The following is a 21,394-nucleotide window of genomic DNA, read 5'->3' as shown; positions in this document are numbered from 1 at the left end:
AACAAGTGTGCACACTCCCCAGCGCTGATATTTAATTAAGAAATGGAAGTTGAATGATGGTGCAGGCTGCTGCCCCAATTATAAGGATAATTGTATTCCTTACATTAGACAAAACAACCAATTAATCTGCATAGGAGAGACCCCTTTGCAAATAAAGAGGGGCGCTGACTGCACCAATCAATGGAGACCACACAATTATATCAATGTAAAAATTACATAAAATTTATTTTAAAAAACTTAATTTTCACATACACGTGCTGCAGCACACACAGATATAAACAATCAAATAGCCATGATTAATTATGCATCAAACCAATTAATGGCTCATATAATTCTTAGGTTAAAATACTGTGGCTGCTAAACTAGCAGCAATCAATCAATTGACATTCAATTAGTAGATGTTTCAATTAATGTCCACTGAATCGTGAAATATGAGGTATGGGCTGATCTTCAAACACTATGTGTTCAAGTGTTCCCAAAAGAAGTATAGGATTGTGTGTACACACTGATAAATATATTGAATTATAGCTATAATTGTTATATCACCTCCAACTGGTTTCACACTGTAAGTTGATCCATGATTCTACTCCCTCTGCTGGTACTCATTCCGTTCAATTGCAGACTGGCTGGAGTGAATCTTTTTGCAGACAGCTACAGTGCTCCTGCTCCCTCTGCTGGTGGCCAACCGCAATGGCAGATGCACTGGTAATTTTGCCGTGGATCTTAAGCTGGATTCCAAATGATGATTGGAGGTGATGCAACCTTACACAGTCCACTCAAAAATGCGTTTCTCCGCCTTCTAGCTCCTCAGCGGCTTCCTCAGTTCGAATGACTGTCTTCAGTAGATCCCGTTTATATAAGCCTGGTAATTTGTAATTCCCGCGCCGATTTTAGCTGATGGTTTTCTTTGCATCTTTTCACAGGACTTGTTGTTCAGTGTGTGTGCTCTGAATATGATATTTTTGTACTACTGCCTTTATCATCTTCTACATAACAGTGTTTTGTCACTTGCTTATGCCTTCACCTGGTTATTTAAGAAACTACACTGTTTTTTAACAAATAAATTAAATGAATTAAAACATTACTCACCAGACACCTATGGGGATTGCGGATCTACACTTTGGGGGCTTGCCAAAAGTGCCAGTGGTGGCACGGAAGCCACTGCAGAGATGCACCTTTGGGGGGGTGATGCTGGTGCAGGAGCAGCAGCAGGAGCCTGTACATGGGGCCTCTTGGGTGGCCTTGTAGCCACAGTAACGCTGGCCTGTGATTGGCGCCTTAGTGGCCGCGGAACAGACGAAGAACCTGTGTGATAGTATCCTCATTAGATTTCATATTTAAATGTTTTTGGATAAGATGTGGTTACAGAAAAAACTTACCAGCATTCCCACCATCATCAGCTCTAGGCAGGGTTGGCTGTGGCCTGGATGTGCTGCTTCTCTGGCGTACTGTAGAAAGAAGAAGAATGTCGATATGATCATACTCTTTTTTTAAAACTTTTATTTTTGGTTTGCCAAAATAAATATGTGTTAGCTGCTGTGACTTAAAGTATGCGATGCTTAGCCTTGCATGCATGACTACATTGGCTGTGTATACTTTAATTGAATAAATTTGTAAACATTAAATTTAAGCAAAAAAATGGTAATAATTGAACAATATTATACTACTTAAAACACATACGTCGTAGCTTTACCAAGACACAATATTGCATGATATTTAAATTTGAAGAATTAAAAAAAAAAATATAAACAAACACAAATAGCTGGGTTAATAAAATTAAATGTAAACATACTAATGCATGCAAAAACACAACAACAAAACAACCAAAATAAAAAATAAAACCAACAAAAATATAAAAACCTGCCCAAAAGTAATTTATAATTTTTAAATAAAAAAACATCATCACACTTCATGAAGAAAATAAAAAAAACATTAACTTGGTAAAGCAGACAGCTGAAAATTACCAACACAAAATAAAAAGAAAATAGTACATAATGCCTAAATAAACATAATTAACGAACACAATACACCAAGCCGCCACAACCTGTGTCTCTCCAGATGTAGTGCAACTACACATCCCAGCATGTCCACCAACACATTTGACATTCACTAAGTACAAAAATTTGGTAAGGCATGATGGGACTTGTAGTTTGACAACAGCTGGCAAAACACAGGGTGGCCTAGCCTGCACTACATCACCAACCCATTTGGGGGTCAACACACAGCCAAAATAATAAAAAAAAAGGACAAAGCACAGATGTAAAAAAAAAAATATGAAATATTATAAACTCACCATCCGCACTTGGCCGGTCCGAATCACGGACATGAAGTGCAGAAACCACCTCGGGCGGAATCAGCGTACGAATTGGCTCCTCCCAATCTTTATAAGACGCTCGGAAGGGGTGTCCTCCCCCGGTTTGACGGGCAGATTTTGCCTCCTTAGCCATCTTGGCCTTCACACGGCGCTTGATGTCATAGAAGCGTTTCCTACAGGTGTCCTCGGTCCGCCTCACCACACCCTCACTGTTCACAGCAGCAACAACCTTCCCCCATAGCACATTCTTCCTACGGGTCGACACCTTAGCTGCATCAGACCCAAACAACTGGCGATGATGCCTCATCAGCTCCCGCACCAGAGCCATGTTTTCAGAGTAGCTAAACTTCACATTGCGGCCCGTCCTTGTAGTGGTACGTAGCTGCGGAGCCACAACACCATCACTATCAGTATCACTTGAAAACGCAGCCGCAACCTCACCCTCCTCCTCACTAACCTCCTCGCTCTCACTCACCTCCTCCACCTCACTCACCTCCTCCCTCTCACTCACCTCCTCCCTCTCACTCACCTCCTCCACCTCACTCACCTCCTCCACCTCACTCACCTCCTCCCTCACACTAACCTCTGACTGTGACATAATCTGAAGACAACACAAAAAACACAGAGAAAAAAAAACAAATAACACACTCCTCCACTACCACTACACACACACACACACACACACACACACACACACACACACACACACTCACAAACAATGACTATAGACGTAACTAAAATACAAAATACAAAAAACTAGACAGACTTTTAAATAACTCAACAACAAGTATGACAAGACTACTTACACACACAGTACAGCACTCACCAATCACAAAACTCCGCCTCAAAACCTCAACAAACTCCACAAAACTCTCCAACACCAACAACACCTTCCTCTCTCCTCACCACTAGCTAAACCCACGAGGTGCGGTGTGTTTGGGGCGTTTTTATAGTAATGTGCACAGACACTCCTCCACCACGAATACAACCAATCACGGACGAGTGACAAAAACGAAACTTAGGGAAAAAACGCGGCCGTAAAACAAAAAACACTGCCGTAACAGACATGTGACACAGTCGTAAAAAACCCATGAAACACGGCCACAAGACAACCAAATCGGCCGCACTCTACACCAGAAAAACACGAATGACATCGACATCGGACAACACTAAAAATACGAATACGACAGCTTAGCAAATTAGTCGTAATCAATTGAAAAAGTTGCAATTTTACACTGTCGCTGTCATTCGTGTTCAAACTTTGAACACTTTCAGAAAAATACGAATGTTAGTAAATATACCCCAATGTATTTTATTCTTCATAATTATTTTTTTTTTTAATCAATGGTTTTTATTTATTTTTTAATCAGTAACATACACAGCCGGATATGACAGCACATGTAAAGTCCAATACGAGTATGAGTTGACTGAACAGGATATCAAGCAGAAATATAACGATGCCTTAACAGTACAACAGTGTTTACAATATCCCAATCATGAACTGCCGAATCCAGCCAAAGACAGATATAAACTACCATCTAACAGATAGAGGAAGAAGTAAGGTAGAACAAGAAGAGAGACAACACATTGAGACACATAGGGGATAACAAAGACACGGGTTAAGTTCCACTGATGGGAAAGTTCCCAACATATCTGATCGATTATCGATCTACAGTAGAAAGATATATACTATATATAGTAGTAATACTCAGGCAGCCTCAGAATGTGGAGAGTGTAACTGCGACAATTCTATAGGGTTGGCAACAACCATAGGCAGCCCTGTCCGTTCCCGAAATATTTTCCACTTCAGCCAATAATTCAGTACTGAGGATGGTGAGGTCGTATCATAACCTCCAGACGTTTCAAATAGAAAGTGTTTATGTGTGCTGATAACAATGGCTTGGAGAGTGCGTACAGTTGGTGTTTTCCAAAGCTGTCCAATTGCAGCCTTAGTAGATATGAGAATATGGCCAGCAATATATCTATCGCATCGCAAAAGTTCAGGTGAGGTATAATGGAATAGGGCGAACATAGGAGTCATAGGGACCTCAACCCCCAACACCTCCCGGAGTAGAGAGAACACTTCGGTCCACAGCAACTTCAGAACAGGGCATTCCCAGAAAACGTGTAGGATATTACCCACGTGGCCACAATTCCTCCAGCACAACCGGGAAGCTGAAGGCCAAATGATATGGAGTCGCTGTGGAGTAAAGTACGCCCTTTGGCACAATTTGAAGTACATCTCAGAATGCTGAAGGCATCTCGAGATCCCAAAGCACTTCGAAAAGATGGAGTCCCACTCTTCCTCCCGCAGGTCTATGGAGAGTTCCCTCTCCCACTTCAGCTGCGAGGGAATCTTACCCCTTTTGGAGAGGAGAATTATATACTGGTACCATTTAGATATCCCCCCGCCATGGTCCGGGGAAGTCAGCCTGAGACGAATGGAGGCCGGAAGGGGGACAGGTGCTGCCCCCTCTCTCCCACAAGACTGCAACCAATGTCGGATCTGCAAATATTTGAATAAGTCAAGCCTAGGGATACCTAAGTTACTTAATAAACTAGAAAAGGGCACCAACCCTCCCTCTGAGTATAAGTCACCTAAATGCACAACCCCAGCACCGATCCAAGTGTCCAATCTCAGGTTAGGTATGAGACTAGCAATAGTCCTAATTTCTAAATCAGCCGAGGGCAACACGATTTTTGGATCAGATGCAGCGACCGTATGCCAAAGCTTCAGGGTACATCTAACCGACTCCCCCGGGCCTAACCGCTTAGGAACACATTGAGCAGGCAGCAGAAACATATCTCTCAAGTCAATCGAACCCAAGAAGGACCGTTCTATAAGGACCCATGGCTTGGGGCTGTGCACGTCAAACCAGTCTCGAGCCTGAGAAGGCATGCGGAGTGGTACGCTTCCAAATTAGGGTATGCCACCCCCCCGATCGTTTTAGGCAGCATCAGGACCTGTCTAGCTACGCGGGGCCTCGACCCCTTCCATATATACTGAGAGATGATCATGTTAGCTTTCACCAGGAGAGGTCTGGGGAAGCTACGAGGTATAGCCCGGAACAAATACAAAAGTTTAGGGAGTAGTATCATTTTGGTCGCGGAAATTCTTCCTAGCCAAGATATTTCATGAAGGAACCATTCTTTTATTAATTTTTAAAAGGCGCTAAAGAGGGGTATATAATTACATTCATACAGGTCTCTGTCTAGGGAGAGGTGGATTCCTAAGTACTTAATGGATCTGACCTGCCAGGCATAACGGTATAGATCTTTAAGTCTGGTCACCGTGCGTGGCGGTATGTGAAGCGGTAGGGCTTCGGTTTTGGTTGTGTTCAACTGGTAATATGATATCCTGGAATATCGGTCCAGGACGGCATGGAGTGCAGCTGATGAGGCATCTGGGCGAGTTAAGCAGAGCAAGATGTCGTCAGCGAATAAGCTGATCTTGTGAGTCAAGCCCCCTATTTCTGGACCTGTAATCGTTGGTTCAGTCCTAATTGTCTCAGCTAGTGGCTCAATAGCTAGAGCAAATATGAGGGGTGACAGGGGACAGCCCTGTCTGGTTCCATTGGTGATATTAAAAGCCCCCTTCATAATTATTTTAAGTTCTTGGATCAATTTTACATACAACAGTGCGGCACCGCAATGGGCACAATTTTTGCGCCCAGTTTTGCAAACCTCTTTATGGGCAGTTGGGAAAAAGTTTTTATATATGATCATCAAGCTTTTAACTGCAACATCATCTTTTATCGGAGGTACATAGATGACATTTTAATAATCTGGGATGGAGATATGGAATGTTTTAACCAATTTTATAAACATATCAGCACCAGTGTGATGAATCTCACTTTTACATTTAACACGAGTAGAGAACACATTGAGTTTCTGGATTTGGTTCTTACAGGAGAGACTGGGAAAATCACGTCAAAAAACTTTGTTAAACAAGTGGATGCCTATAGTTATCTCCACTACAAGAGTAACCACCTCAAAAGTTGGAAGAACAATGGCCCTCATTCCGAGTTGTTCGCTTGCAAGCTGCTTTTAGCAGCTTTGCACACGCTAAGCCGCAGCCTACTGGGAGTGAATCTTAGCTTATCAAAATTGCGAACGAAAGATTCTCAAAATTGCGATTATACACCTCTTAGCAGTTTCAGAGTAGCTCCAGACTTACTCGGCATCTGCGATCAGTTCAGTGCTTGTCGTTCCTGGTTTGATGTCACAAACACACCCAGCGTTCGCCCAGACACTCCTCTGTCTCTCCAGCCACTCCTGCGTTTTTCCCAGAAACTGTAGCGTTTTTTCCCACACGCCCATAAAACGTCCAGTTTCCGCCCAGAAACACCCACTTCCTGTCAATCACATTACGATCGCCAGAACGATGAAAAAGCCGTGAGTAAAATACCTAACTGCATAGCAAATTTACTTGGCGCAGTCGCAGTGCGAACATTGCGCATGCGCACTAAGCGGAAAATCGCTGCGATGCGAAGACATTTACTGAGCGAACAACTCGGAATGACCACCAATATCCCCTTCTCCCAATTTAGCAGAATAAAAAGAAATTGTAGTAAAACCAGAGGACTGTCAGATACAGCTGAAAATGTACAGGGATAGATTCAAATGAAAGGAATATCCGGATACCATTCTGAAAGAAGCCATCACCAGAACCAATGAAGCTGACAGATCAAAGATGCTGGAATACAAAACACGGGAGAAACCAAAAGACTCCACAGCATTTATAACAACCTTTAACCGACACGAAAAATCCATCCGAGAATCTTTTAGGAACCATTGGAGAATTTTACTGATGGATCCTATCCTTAAATAAATCCTCCCTCCTCATCCCGAAATAGTTTTTAAAAAAATCACGAAACTTGAAGGACCTGCTAGCCCCAAGTATGCTGAAGACAAACCAAGAGAAAGACCACACATGGCCCAAATGTGTGGGATCTTACAAATGTGGGCGATGCAACGTATGCAGGTATTTAATTCCCAACAGGAAAACGTTTACTGATATGGAAAAGTAAAAGGAATACAAAATCAAATACCACATGAACTGCAATACCCAATCTGTTGTATACCTTCTGGAATGTGACTGCGGCAAACAATATATAGGGAAGACAAAGAGACCCTTGAAGCTAAGGATACAAGAACACGTGAGAAACATTAAGAATAAAGTAGAGAGCCATGCTGTGTCTAAACATTTCATCCTTACGCATAACTCTAATCTGGAAGCTCTGACTTTTAAGGCCATCGAATTGGTGAAACTAGGAGACAGAGGAGGGGATCTCGCTAACAAATTATCACATCGCGAGATGTTTTGGATATTTCAACTGCAGACACTACAGCCGAAAGGATTCAATGACAGTTATGAGATCGCCCCCTTTTTATAAAATACGGTACTAAAACTCCTATATTGTTTTCCCTCCTGTCTTCCAACAAATCCTCCCACCCAAACCCTCCCCCCGTACACATTTCACTACCCTCCCCCCCTTCCCAGTGCACATTTCACCCCCCCCCCCCCCTTCCCCCACCTGTTCACTACCTCCCCATACGTTGTCTTTCCGGATTAACCACCACTTCACATAAAGTAAAATAAGATTAAAATAATATCACTGCTTGGAGTAATAACCTGGAAGGCGCAACGTCATTACAGTCAAACCACGCTGGAAATGCCCAAATACGCCCGATCTTGGAAGCCAAGCAGCGTCGGGCCTGCTCAGTACCAGTGAGGGGGACCACCTGGGAAGATCAGGTACTGTATAGAACAGGAACGAAGAGAGGCCTAAGAAAGGAGTACACTCCATATATTTCGCATCTATATAGTAACACTGAACACGTTATTAAGTTTATATATTCCTTTCAACACTGGACCTACAAGAGCACTGCCATTCGTACGTACGGTATCTCACAACCACAATTACGTTATAATATCAACTATAAACACACCTACCCTAACACACTTCGTGTAAAGAACCCATTAGTTTTTTATTTATCTCTAACCTGAGGACTAATGCTATATCCAATTTCCACTACTCCCTTTAAGTATCAATACTCAGAAAAAAATTAAGATTTTAAACCTACCGGTAAATCTTTTTCTCCTAGTCCGTAGAGGATGCTGGGAACTCCGTAAGGACCATGGGGTATAGACAGGCTCCACAGGAGACATGGGCACCTAAAAGAACTTTCTAGTATGGTGTGCACTGGCTCCTCCCTCTATGCCCCTCCTCCAGACCTCAGTTAGAGAACTGTGCCCAGAGGAGATGGACAATACGAGGAAAGGATTTTGTTAATCTAAGGGCAAGATTCATACGAGCCCACACCAATCATACCATATAACCTGGAATACACATAACCAGTTACCAGTATGAACAAACAACAGTATCGGTCCAAGACCGATTCTAACTGTAACATAACCCTTATTTAAGCAATAACAATATACAAGTCTTGCAGATTTTCCGCACTGGGACGGGCGCCCAGCATCCTCTACGGACTAGGAGAAAAAGATTTACCGGTAGGTTTAAAATCTTATTTTCTCTTACGTCCTAGAGGATGCTGGGGACTCCGTAAGGACCATGGGGTTTATACCAAAGCTCCCAATCGGGCGGGAGAGTGCGGATGACTCTGCAGTACCGCCTGAGCAAATGCTAGGTCCTCATCAGCCAGGGTATCAAACTTGTAGAATTTAGCAAAAGTGTTTGACCCCAACCAAGTTGCTGCTCGGCAAAGCTGTAATGCTGAGACGCCCCGGGCAGCCGCCCAAGAAGAGCCCACCTTCCTAGTGGAATGGGCCTTTACTGAATGCGGTAACGGCAATCCAGCCGTAACATAAGCCTGCTGAATCGTGTTACAGATCCAGCGAGCAATAGTCTGCTTCAAAGCAGGCGCGCCAATCTTGTTGGCAGCATACAGGACAAACAATGCATTTGTTTTCCTAATTCTAGCTGTCCTGGCTACATACATTTTAAGGCCCTGACTACATCCAGGGACATGGAATCCACCAAGTCACTCGTAGCCACAGGCACCACTATAGGTTGGTTCATATGAAATGAAGACACCACCTTGGGTAAAAATTGAGGACGAGTCCTCAATTCCGCTCTATCCACATGAAAATCAAGTAAGGGCTTTTGTAAGACAAGGCCGCCAATTCTGACACACGCCTCGCAGATGCCAAGGCTAACAACATGACCACCTTCCAGATGAGAAATTTTAACTCCACCATTTTAAGGGGTTCAAACCAGTGTGATTTAAGGAACTGCAACACCACATTCCACTGGGGGCACAAAAGGAGGCTGGATGTGCAGTACTCCTTTTACAAAAGTGTGGACTTCTGGAAGAAAAGCCAATTCCTTCTGAAAGAATATTGACAAAGCCAAAATCTGTACTTAACAGAGCCTAACTTTAGGCCCATATCCACTCCTGTCTGTAGGAAGTGGAGAAAACGACCCAGATGGAAATCTTCCGTAGGAGCATTCTTGGTTTCATACCAAGAGACATATTTCCGCCAGATACGGTGATAATGTTTTGACGTCACCTCCTTCCTAGCCTTTATTAGAGTAGGTATGACCTCCTCCAGAATACCCTTCTCCGCTAGGATCCGGCGTTCAACCGCCATGACGTCAAACGTAACCGCGGAAGTCTTGGAACAGACAGGGCCCCTGCTGTAACAGGTCCTCTTTTAGAGGAAGAGGCTAAGGATCTTCTGTGAGCATCTCCTGAAGATCTGAGTACCAGGCCCTTCGTGGCCAGTCTGGAACAATGAGTATTGTCTGTACTCTTTTTCGTCTTATGATCCTCAACACTTTTGTGATGAGAGGAAGCGGAGGAAACACATAGACCGACTGGAACACCCATGGAGTTACCAGAGCGTCTACTGCTATTGCCTGAAGGTCCCGGGACCTGGCACAATACCTCCAAAGCTTCTTGTTGAGGCCATCATGTCTATTTGAGGAACTCCCCAGAGACCCGTTATCTCTGCAAAGACTTCTTGATGAAGTCCCCACTCTCCTGGATGGAGGAGATCGTGTCTGCTGAGGAAGTCTGCTTCCCAGTTGTCCACTCCCGGAATGAAGACAGCTGACAGAGCGCTTACGTGATTTTCCGCCCAGCAAAGAATCCAGGTGGCTTTCGCCATCGCGACTCTACTTCTTGTCCCGCCTTGGCGGTTCACATGAGCTACTGCTGTGACATTGTCTGGACTGAATCAGAACCGGTAGGTTGCGAAGAAGATTCTCCGCTTGTCGAAGGCCGTTGTATATGGCCCTTAGCTCCAACACGTTGATGTGTAGACAGGACTCCTGGTCTGACCATGGTCCCTGAAAATTTCTTCCTTGGGTGACTGCTCCCCATCCTCGGAGGCTCACGTCCGTGGTTACCAGGATCCAATCCTGAATGCCGAACCTGCGACCCTCTAGAAGGTGAGCACTTTGTAGCCACCATAGAAGAGACACCCTGGCCCTGGGGGACAGTGTTATTTTTTTATGTAACTGTAGATGGGACCCGGACCATTTGTCCAGAAGATCCCATTGAAACATCCTTGCATGGAACCTGCCGAAGGGAATTGACTCGTAAGTTGCCACCATTTTCCCCAGAACCCGAGTGCATTGATGAGCTGACACTCTTTTCGGCTTTAGTAGTTCTCGGACCATGTTCTGGAGGTCCTGGACTTTTTCCAACGGGAGGAAAACTTTCTTTTGCTCCGTGTCCAGTATCATTCCTAGAAACGGTAGTCCAGTTGTCGGAATCAACTGTGACTTTGATAGATTGAGAATCCACCCATGTTGTTGAAGCACTCTGTGAGAGAGTGACACGTTCTCCAGTAATTGCTCTCTTGATCTCGCTTTTATCAGGAGTTCGTCCAAGTATGTGACCATCATTTCCGCCATTATCTTGGTGAAAATTCTCGGGGCCGTGGACAGCCCAAACGGCAACGTCTAAAACTGATAATGACAATCCTGTACCTCGAATCTCAGGTACTCCTGAAGAGAGAGATATATGGGGACATGAAGGTAAGCATCCTTTATGTCCAGTGACACCATAAAATCCCCCCCTTCCAGGCAGGCTATCACCGCTCGGAGCGATTCCATCTTGAATTTGAATCTTTTCAGGTACAGGTTCAGGGATTTTAGGTTTAAAATGGGCCTTACCGAACCATCCAGCTTCGGAACCACAAATAGGGTTGAATAATACCCTTTTCCCTGTTGGCTCAGGGGAACCCTGATAATCACTCGCTGTTGACACAGCATTTGAATTGCAGCTAGCACTACTTCCCGCTCTGGGGTAGAAGCTGGTAAGGCCGACTTGAAAAATCGGCGTGGGAGCACCTCTTCGAATTCCAGCTTGTAGCCCTGGGAGACTATTTCTATCACCGAAGGGTCCACATCTGACTGAACCCAGACTTGGCTGAATAGTCGAAAGCGTGCCCCCACCTGTGCGCACTCCCGCAGGGGAGCCCCAGCGTCATGCGGTAGACTTAGCGGAAGCCGGGGAGGACTTCTGCTCTTGGGAACCAGCCGCAGCAGGTGTCCTCTTGCCTCTACCCTTACCTCTGGCGAGGAAAGAGGAGCCCCGACCTCTTCTGGATCTATGCGACCGAAAGGACTGCATCTGATATTGTGGGGGTTTCTTTTGCTGTTGGGGAACAAAAGGTAAAAAGCTCGACTTACACGCGGTAGCTGTAGAGATCAGGTCCGCGAGGCAGTCGCCAAACAAAACATCACCTTTGTAAGGTAAAACCTCCATGTCTTTTTGAGTCTGCATCCCCCGTCCATTGGCGGATCCATAAGGCTCTTCTTGCCGAAATAGCCATAGCATTAGCTCTTGAACCCAGTAAACCAATGTCTCTTTGAGCGTCCCTCATATATAAGACTGCGTCCTTAATATGAGCTAATGTTAACAAAATTGTATCCCTATCTAGGGTATCAAGGTCAGCTGACAGTGTATCCGTCCAAGCTGCTACTGCACTACATACCAATGCCGACGCAATTGCCGGTCTAAGCAAAAGTACCAGTATGAGTGTAGATAGACTTTCGTGTAGTCTCTTGCCTGCGGTCCGCAGGATCCTTGAGGGCCGCCGTGTCAGGGGACGGTAGCGCCACCTTCTTGGAAAGGCGTGTTAAGGCTTTGTCCACTGTGGGAGAGGATTACCAACGTACCCTGTCCTGTGTAGGGAAAGGGTACGCCATAAGAACCCTTTTGGGAATCTGCAGTTTCTTATCTGGAGTTTCCCATGCTTTTTCACATAACGCATTAATTTCATGGGAAGGAGGAAAGTTTATAACTTGTTTCTTTCCCTTAAACATGTGTATCCTCGTGTCGGGCACCGAGGGCTCATCAGTGATATGTAACACATCTTTTATTGCAATAATCCTGCACTGAATACTTTTTGTCACCCTGGGGTGCAATGTTGCTTCATCATAGTCGACACTGGAATCAGAGTCCGTGTCGGTATCTGTGTCCCTTATTTGTGAGAAGGGACGTTTCTGAGACCCCGACAGGTCCTGTGAGTCGGTATAATCCGTAGATTGATTACCTGCCGACGCACTAGACTCTGCTTTGTCCAGTCTTTTATGCAGTGAAGCTACACTAGCATTTAACATATGCCACATATCCATCCAATCCTGAGTCGGCACCGCCGACTGAGACACACCACTCATCTGTTCCACCTCCTCTTTGGATAAGCCTTCCATTTCAGACATGCCGACACACGTACCGACACCCCACGCACACTGGGATATAACTATAAGGGGACAATTCCCTAAAGAAGGCCCTTTGGAGAGACAGAGAGAGAGTATGCCAGCACACACCAGCGCCAACTGACCCAGGGAAAAAAAAACAGATAGCGCTTTTATATATATATAAATGTATATAGATTTCCCCACTCACTGCGCCTTAATTATGTGCCCCCCTCTCTTTTTTTCAGCCCTCTGATGCTCAGTAGGGGAGAGTCCAGGGAGCCAGCGTTCTCTGCAGCCTCTGTGGAGAAAATGGCGCTGGTTAGTGCTGAGGGATCAAGCTCCGCCCCCTCGCGCGGCGGGCTTTGGTCCCGCTCGTGAGTTTGAAAAAAATGGCAGTGATCCGTAGTTTACTGCCTCCGCAGCCTAACTACATACTTTTTTGCCTAAAACGAGGTTTATTGCTGCCCAGGGCTCCCCCCTGCACCCATCAGTGCCGTGTGTGTGTGTAAGTGTGGGAGCAATGGCGCGCAGCTTCCTGCTGCGCGCTTACCTCATGAAAATCTGAAGTCTTCTGCCGCCTGATGTCTTCTCATGTCTGACATACTCACCCGGCTTCTTTTTTCCGGCATCTGTGAGGAGGATGGCGGCGCGGCTCCAGGACGAACCCCAGGGTGAGACCTGTGTTCCGACTCCCTCGAAAGCAGCAGAGCCCTTAACTCTTAAGAAGTGAGTCTACTTCTCTCCCCTCAGTCCCACGATGCAGGGAGTCTGTTGCCAGCAGTGCTCCCTGAAAATAAAAAACCTAACAAAATTCTTTTTACAAAAAACTCAGGAGAGCTCCCTGTAATGCACCCTATCTCCTCTGGGCACAAGATCTAACTGAGGTCTGGAGGAGGGGCATAGAGGGAGGAGCCAGTGCACACCATACTATAAAGTTCTTTTAGGTGCCCATGTCTCCTGCGGAGCCCGTCTATACCCCATGGTCCTTACGGAGTCCCCAGCATCCTCTAGGACGTAAGAGAAATAACTTTTTTCATATATTATTATATATTTATTTTATTTATTATATATATTATATGTATCTCTTCACAACATTGTTTACTGTATTTTACTGTACAAAAGTCGATCTCCATACTACAGGTTGAGTATCCCTTATCCAAAATGCTTGGGACCAGAGGTATTTTGGATATGGGATTTTTTCGTATTTTGGAATAATTGCATATCATAATGAGATATCATGGTGATGGGACCTAAATCTAAGCACAGAATGCACTTATGTTACATATACACCTTATACACACAGCCTGAAGTTCATTTTAGAAAATAATTTTAATAACTTTCTGCATTTAACAAAGTTTGTGTACATTCACACAATTCATTTATGTTTCATATACACTTTATACACACAGCCTGAAGGTCATTTAATACAATATTTTTAATAACTTTGTGTATTAAACAAAGTTTGTGTACATTGAGCCATCAGAAAACAAAGGTTTCACTATCTCACTCTCACTCAAAAAAGTCTGTATTTCGGAATATTCCGTATTTCGGAATATTTGGATATGGGATACTCAACCTGTACTACTATTTATATATTCTTTTATTAATCTAAAAAGAGCCATCCTCTTATTTTCACCACTTGCTGCTGGAGTAGGATTAAGTATATTAGGTGCCTTTTAATAAGAATGATGTCTTTCTGATACTCTTATCTACTGTTTTTCTATATGGAACCGTTGCCACAGTGATCTGGAACACTGGAAAACTATCTCCATACATAATGGACTACCAAAAAATGTCCGCCACACACTGAGGAGCTATGGACATAATCTTACTGAAAATGGCCGCCGCTGTATAGACACTTTAAATACAACCATCTTCCCTATAAATTGGAGCTACCAACCCATGTACAAGTATACAGATCACATGAGCGCATTGAATCGCCGCGGGCGCATGCGCAGAAGGAACCGGAAGTGGGGCACGGCGTCCACCGCAACCGGAAGTGTGGCAGAAATACCGCTGTTTTCATCTTATAGAGACTGATAAAGTGTTTTTTGGACCTTCTACACACTCGTTTATGCCTATTTTTACTTGCATTCAATCCCTACCAACATTGCTTCTATGTATATTTATACAGTTTTAAAGTATATGTTAGTTAACTAGATCACATGACTCCTAATAATGTCATTACCCTCCCATTAGGGATATGGCTATAAATAGCTGCCCAGGTTCATTTTGTACCTACCCTTTGAAGAAGTCTCAACAAACGAAACGCGTTGGGTGACCTTTACCTACCTCACTCTAAGATAAGGAAACTTCTTATTTGTTCTTATATTCATTTTGTGCTTTTAGTTCAGCTGTGTATATGTTATTGTCCCAATTTTTATGTGTCTCCTTTATGTTTTGATTTTATGGTAATAAATAGCTTTTTAAATATTACTGGCAATTTTTCACCTTATTTATTGACACCGTGATCGCTACTCACCCTCTTCTCCTCCCTTCTCCAAAAATAATAAATGTTTAAAAGAAATTGAAGAAAACTTCCTGGAGCTGCAGAGTGTGCATCCTCTACTGAGGGCACATTTTTCTAAACTGCCTGTGGGAGGGGGCATAGAGGGGCGTAGCCAGCACACCCAGTTGAAGAAATTTCAAGTGCACTGGCTCCTTTGGACCCCATCTATTCCCCATCATACTAGATTCCCCCAATATGGATGCTAGAGAAATATTGTTTTGCCATTGATCAGTAAGGTGGTGTAAAATGTAAATGATAGGATTGCCCAACAATCGATTAACAATTACTACAGTAACAACACTTTCTACAATTAAATACTGTACACTTGTCTCACTGCTGGCAGTTGCTCTCACACTACAGCACCTGTAGGTGTCATTCTAGCATTATTCAATTTCTCCTAATACAATACAACCCAGTCTGGCGTAAGGAAATTTTCCCCATTGGGTCATTAAAAAAGACACTTTCTAAAGCGGTTACTGATAATTCTCGATCCCAGTTGCGTTTATACGGATAGTAGATTTCCAAACGGTTGTAGCAGTGGTGGCTCCAGAGGAGGGGCTGCAGGTCAGTTAAAATTTCAAATAGGAGAGCCACACCAACCGTAACCAACTGCCACTTCAAACTGACTCACTGGCAGTTGGTGCGATTCCCCTATTTGAATTTGAACTGAGCTGCAGCCCCACCTCTGGAGCCTCCCCTGGTTGGTTGAACATGTGCATGTTACCTGCTTGCATGGAAGATTTTTAGTTATTGTTATAATATATAAGCGGTGTGTGAGGAATTCCCACTTACCCAGTGATTCCGGCTGGTCTCCGATCCTCATTATTTTCGTCTTTAGAGTAATATCTGTACACAGAGGAAACAGAAGGAATACACGGAGATGAGGATTGCCGGAATGTGGATGACCTACTTGGTGTCTGGCAGTCAGACATCAGTTAGCTGTGTCCTGTACATTATACATAATCACATACGTACATTTTATTTTATTGGGACATATCGGGTTATATACAGTAGCTGGGCTAGTTTCTCTGTTTATTCATTTCTCCACCCTGAAGAGAGATTTCCAATACACTGAAACATTGGTTTGAGAATTACGTTTTTATTCTTTAGACTTTTTTCTATCTGAATGCCGCCCATTGCGATTGTTCTGCACCGTGCTGCCAGTTACAGGTCAGCTGCTGTGGAAGGCACTACCACGTCATACTGCTGTTTCGGGAGAGCCACAATTATGCACTGGAGGCACCAAACTATCTGGCAATTCAGTTTATTGTGGAGGGGCGGGGAGGGGGGACAGGACACCAGCATGTTATCAGCTACCAGGGGCTGTTTCTTTCACTGTTTGCTGTACTTGGAGGACCCCATTTGTTGCAGGAGTTAATTTCAACATTCACAGCTAATGCCCTGGATGTCAGTGACTTGCCATCTGCTTTCGTATATAGCTATTGATGGAGAAACAAAATCAAATATACATCTGTATTACCTCAGAAATTGTGCTTTTAAACTTATAGTGAAATATCTGTAACTAGCACTTTAATTCCCATAATGGTCAGCCATTCTTACAGTGAAGTTTTCTGTCAACCTTCGTCCTAGCTTGTGACTAAGAGCATACGTGCTTAGATAAAGACCCTTATATTTAGATAACCAGAACTTAATGACATTTTATGAGGTTTTATGCCAGTGGATATCTGATGGACTTTTGTCTTGGACAAACAACACGCCATGATGAACAAGAATAACCTCTTTGCTGACAAGGCCTATTGAGAGGCTCTATTGGTGTGAATGGGAGATCCAAGACTCATGGAGCCAGTCTGCCATCTTCAGGAGAAGATCAGCAATTACATCTAGCCCAGCTGACCATATTTGAGACTTCCTGTTATTGCCCATCAACCAATCTATGATCTCCTTGTTATCTGAATACACGCCTCATTTATCAATCAGTTATGAATTATTGTATAATTATGTACTATATATGTAAGCCTGAAATGCTCTGAAGACACAGGTCTCATTGATGAAGTCTGTCTTGGATCACGTTTCTCTGCGCAGAAAATATATATTCTTTTATAATAAATTCTATATGCTGAATATCATCATAACTGAGACTCCCCAATTCTTTTAAAATAATTAGGCATTAATACTATACACTCACCTCCCTTCTTCTCCCCATTGATATCACACCATATTGCCTCCTCCTCTTCATCTCCCCTAGTGTGTGCCCCAACATGCACACCTCTTCAACCTCTCCCTCTCCAGTGGCATTTTCCTCTTCACCTTTAAACATTCCCTTGTGTCTCCCATTTCCTCACCCTGCCTCTCTGTCAAACTACCATCCAATCTCTCTCCTTCCCTTCGACTACAAAACCCTTGAGAGTCTCGTCTTCTCTGAGGACTCCCTCCTTGGCTCTCTACAATTTGCCCTCCGTCCCCGTCACTGCACAGAAACTACGCTGATCAAAGTCGCTCACAAGCTCCTTGCTGAATCCAAGATTATTCCCTCTGTTGTCATCCTTCATTACTTCACAGCAGCCTTTTACCCCATTAACCTTCTCCTTCACTCTCTCCATTAAGTTGGCCTTCGTGACACAGTTCTCTCTGGGGGGTATATTTACTAAATTTATCAGATTCTAACAATTATCTTCTAGAAGGTACTAGAAGCTATATAAATAAGGAAAATCTGATTGGTTGCTACAGGCAACATCTCCACTTCTAGAGAACAGCACGTTAGTAAATGTGCCCCTTGGTTCTCTATCTCCTGCCATTCCTTCTCGGCCTCTACCTCCACCTCTCACCCTCTCCTGCTTCCTACAGTGATCCCTGGAGGCTCTGCCTGCAGCCAACACCTCCTCACTTGGGAACGTCATCAGCTCCTTTGGTCTGCAGTACTATCTTTATTCAAGGTCCCAAAACAAACTCATTCATGCCCTAATCATTTCCCTCCTTGATTACTGCAATCTAGCCTTCCAAACTCTCGCTTTGTCCCTTGCCAGTCTATCCTTAACGGTGCTGCCCATCTCATGTGCCTGTATGCCACCCTTATCCTATATGGCCCCCAGGACCCAAGACATTCGCTTTAGTTTTCTATTACACAACAGCGTGTGCACATGGCTTTTATGCAGTGATGTTTTGGATTGCCCTTGCGTTAGATGTACATGAATGTTAAATATAGGGCAATAGAAATCTTCCTCCATATACAATCACCTAAAGCTGGACATACACTTAAAGACAATCGTCCAACGACTTGGGTGGTGGAATGAAAATGTGGAAATCAGCCATTTCTTCCCAAACACCGGAAAACTGATAAAAACGGTTGTTCAGACAAATGAAATCTGTTTGAAAATAAACTGTTTAATCATACAATTAACATTTAGAAATTAATAATAAAACAAACAACAACTGTTCATGTCAATTACATTTATATACAAGCCAAGTCTAGATGTTCCATCACCCATGACAGAAACTATTCTTTTTTTTTTTTTTTTTTTAAAGGACTGAAATCTTTATTCCTATACTAAAGCAGAAAAAAGGTGACCTACCCTAGAGCACAAGAAAGCATTGCTATTTTGGCAGTCTGAAAGCATGATAATAATAATAATAATAATAATAATAGGAATTTAATACCTTCCGGTAATTCCTTTTCTCCTAGTCCGTAGTAGATACTGGGGTCTTGTACTTTAGTACCATGGGGTATAGATCGGGTCCACTGGAGCCTGGCACTTTTAAAAACTTTTAGTGTGTGCATGTGTGTGCTGGCTCCTCCCCTCTATGCCCCTCCTATCAGACTCATTCTAGGAAACTGTGCCCGAGGAGACGGACATAATCTTGAGAGAAGAACAAAACAACAGCGGTGAGGCAAAAAAGCCAAGACACAACCATAAACGGAAGGAGGGCGCTAACCAGAACAGAGGATAGCAACACCAACCAAACCAGGATAGCACAGCTATCCCAACAACAGAAGAGGACTGCAACATCAGTCCAACCAAAAACTTACACAGGTAAGCAGGAACTAAGCACTAAGGCGGGCGCCCAGCATCCACTACGGACTAGGAGAAAAGGAATTACCGGTAGGTATTAAATTACTATTTTCTCTTACGTCCTAGTGGATACTGGGGTCTTTTACTTTAGTACCATGGGGAAGTCCCAAAGCTCCTAAATGGGCGGGAGAGTGTTGAGACTCCTGCAAAACCGCCAGACCAAACTGAAGGTCATCCTTAGCCAAGGTATCAAACCTACAGAATTTAACAAGCGTGTTTGAACCAGACCAAGTTGCAGCTTGGCACAATTGTAGGGCCGAGACACCCCAGACAGCCACCCAGGAGGACCCAACCGACCTCGTCAAGTGGGCCTGAATAGACGTCGGCAAGGGTAGAGCCGCCAAAGTATAGGCCTGTGGAATGGTCAACCTGAGCTGGCCGACCAATATTGGAGGCTGCATAAAGGACAAACAGCGAGTCAGATTTCCGATGACGGGCCGTCCTTTTGACATAAATCTTCAGAGCCCTGACCACATCCAAGGACTCAGGGCCCACAGAAGCGTCAGACAACACTGGAACCACAAAAGGCTAGTTCACATGAAAGGCAGATACCACTTTAGGCAAAAATTGAGGATAGGTCTGAAGTTCTGCTCTGTCTCCATAAAAAATCAAGTAAGGGCTTTTACAGGATAAGGCCCCCAGAGACACGTCTTCCAGGTGAGAAATTTCAACTCCACCCTATGTAAGGGTTCAAACCAATCCAATTGGAGAAAGGACAGAACCACATTGAGATCCCACGGAGCCGTGGGAGGAACAAAGGGCGGTTGCATATGAAGAACTCCCTTCAGGAAAGTCTGTACTTCTTGCAAGAGTGCAAGTTGTTTCTGGAAGAAAATAGAGAGCGCCGAAGTCTGGACTTTAATGGAGCCTAGACTTAGGCCCATATCCACTTCCGCTTGTAGGAAAAGCAGAAAACAACCAAGTTTAAACTCCACAGGAGAAACTTTTCTACTTTCACACCAGGAAACTTACTTTTTCCAGATATGATGATAGTGTTTTGACGTAACTATCTTCCTGGCCTGGACCATGGTGGAAATAACCTGAGAGAGGCGACCTTTCTTTGCTAGAATCTCCCTCTCAACTTCCAAGCCGTCAAATGTAGCTGCTGTAAGTCTGGATAGACGAACGGACCTTGCTGAAGATCTTCTTGGAGCGGCAGAGGCCAGGGATCCTCCAGAGACATGGTCAGGAGGTCCGAGCACCACGCCCATCGAGGCCAATCTGGGGCAATTAGAATTGCATGAATGCTTTCCCTTCTATGTCTTTTGAGAATCCTTGGGATTAGCGGTAGCAGAGGGAACAGGTACACAAACTGGTAGATCCACGTTGTCGTCAGCGTGTCCACTGCTACAGCCTGCGGATCCCTCGTTCTGGAACACTAATGGCATAGCTTCTTGTTGAGTCGAGAAGCTATCAGATCTATCTGTGGACAGCCCCACCGGCGAATTAACTGTTGAAACACCTTGGGATGTAGGCCCCATTCCCACGGATGGAGGTCGTGCCTGCTGAGGAAGTTTGCTTCCAAGTTGCCCACTCCCGGAATGAATATGACGGAGATGACCCGTTCGCCTCCGCCCAGAGGAGGATCTTCGAAATCTCTTGCATCGCCGCTCTGCTACTTGTTCCCCCATGTCGGTTGATGTACACCACTGTGGTGGCGTTGTCCGACTGAACCTGGATCGCCTGATCCTTCAGGAGATGAGAAGCCTTCAGAAGAGCATTGTAAACTGTCCTGAGTTCCAGGATGTTTATTGGTAGGGCATATTCCTGTTGTGGCCAAATCCCCTGGAACTGTGCCCCTTGGGTCACAGCCCCCCATCTCCGGAGGCTGGCATCCGTTGTCAGTAAAATCCACGGGTGGATA

The 21,394-nt window shown here is 44.3% G+C and overlaps 1 long non-coding RNA gene and 1 pseudogene across 1 annotated transcript in view; one reads left to right on the top strand and one right to left on the bottom strand.

Moving 5' to 3' along the window:
* Positions 1-1,095: 1,095 nt before the first annotated feature.
* Positions 1,096-21,394, bottom strand: part of LOC135057074 (uncharacterized) — a 35,057-nt gene continuing 14,758 nt past the window's right edge. Inside the window, exons 2-4 of the long non-coding RNA XR_010244128.1 lie at positions 16,295-16,348; positions 1,380-1,448; positions 1,096-1,305 (exon numbers count right to left, since the gene is read on the bottom strand). This is a non-coding gene — a long non-coding RNA (uncharacterized LOC135057074). The remainder of the gene's footprint in view (positions 1,306-1,379; positions 1,449-16,294; positions 16,349-21,394) is intronic.
* On the top strand, positions 7,966-8,084 carry LOC134897908 (5S ribosomal RNA; annotated as a pseudogene).

The sequence above is a fragment of the Pseudophryne corroboree genome, chromosome 3 (assembly GCF_028390025.1).
Source record: "Pseudophryne corroboree isolate aPseCor3 chromosome 3, aPseCor3.hap2, whole genome shotgun sequence".
In the NCBI taxonomy this organism is placed as follows: domain Eukaryota; kingdom Metazoa; phylum Chordata; class Amphibia; order Anura; family Myobatrachidae; genus Pseudophryne; species Pseudophryne corroboree.
Note: the sequence above shows the minus strand (reverse complement) of the source record. Positions and strands in the feature narration are given on the sequence as shown.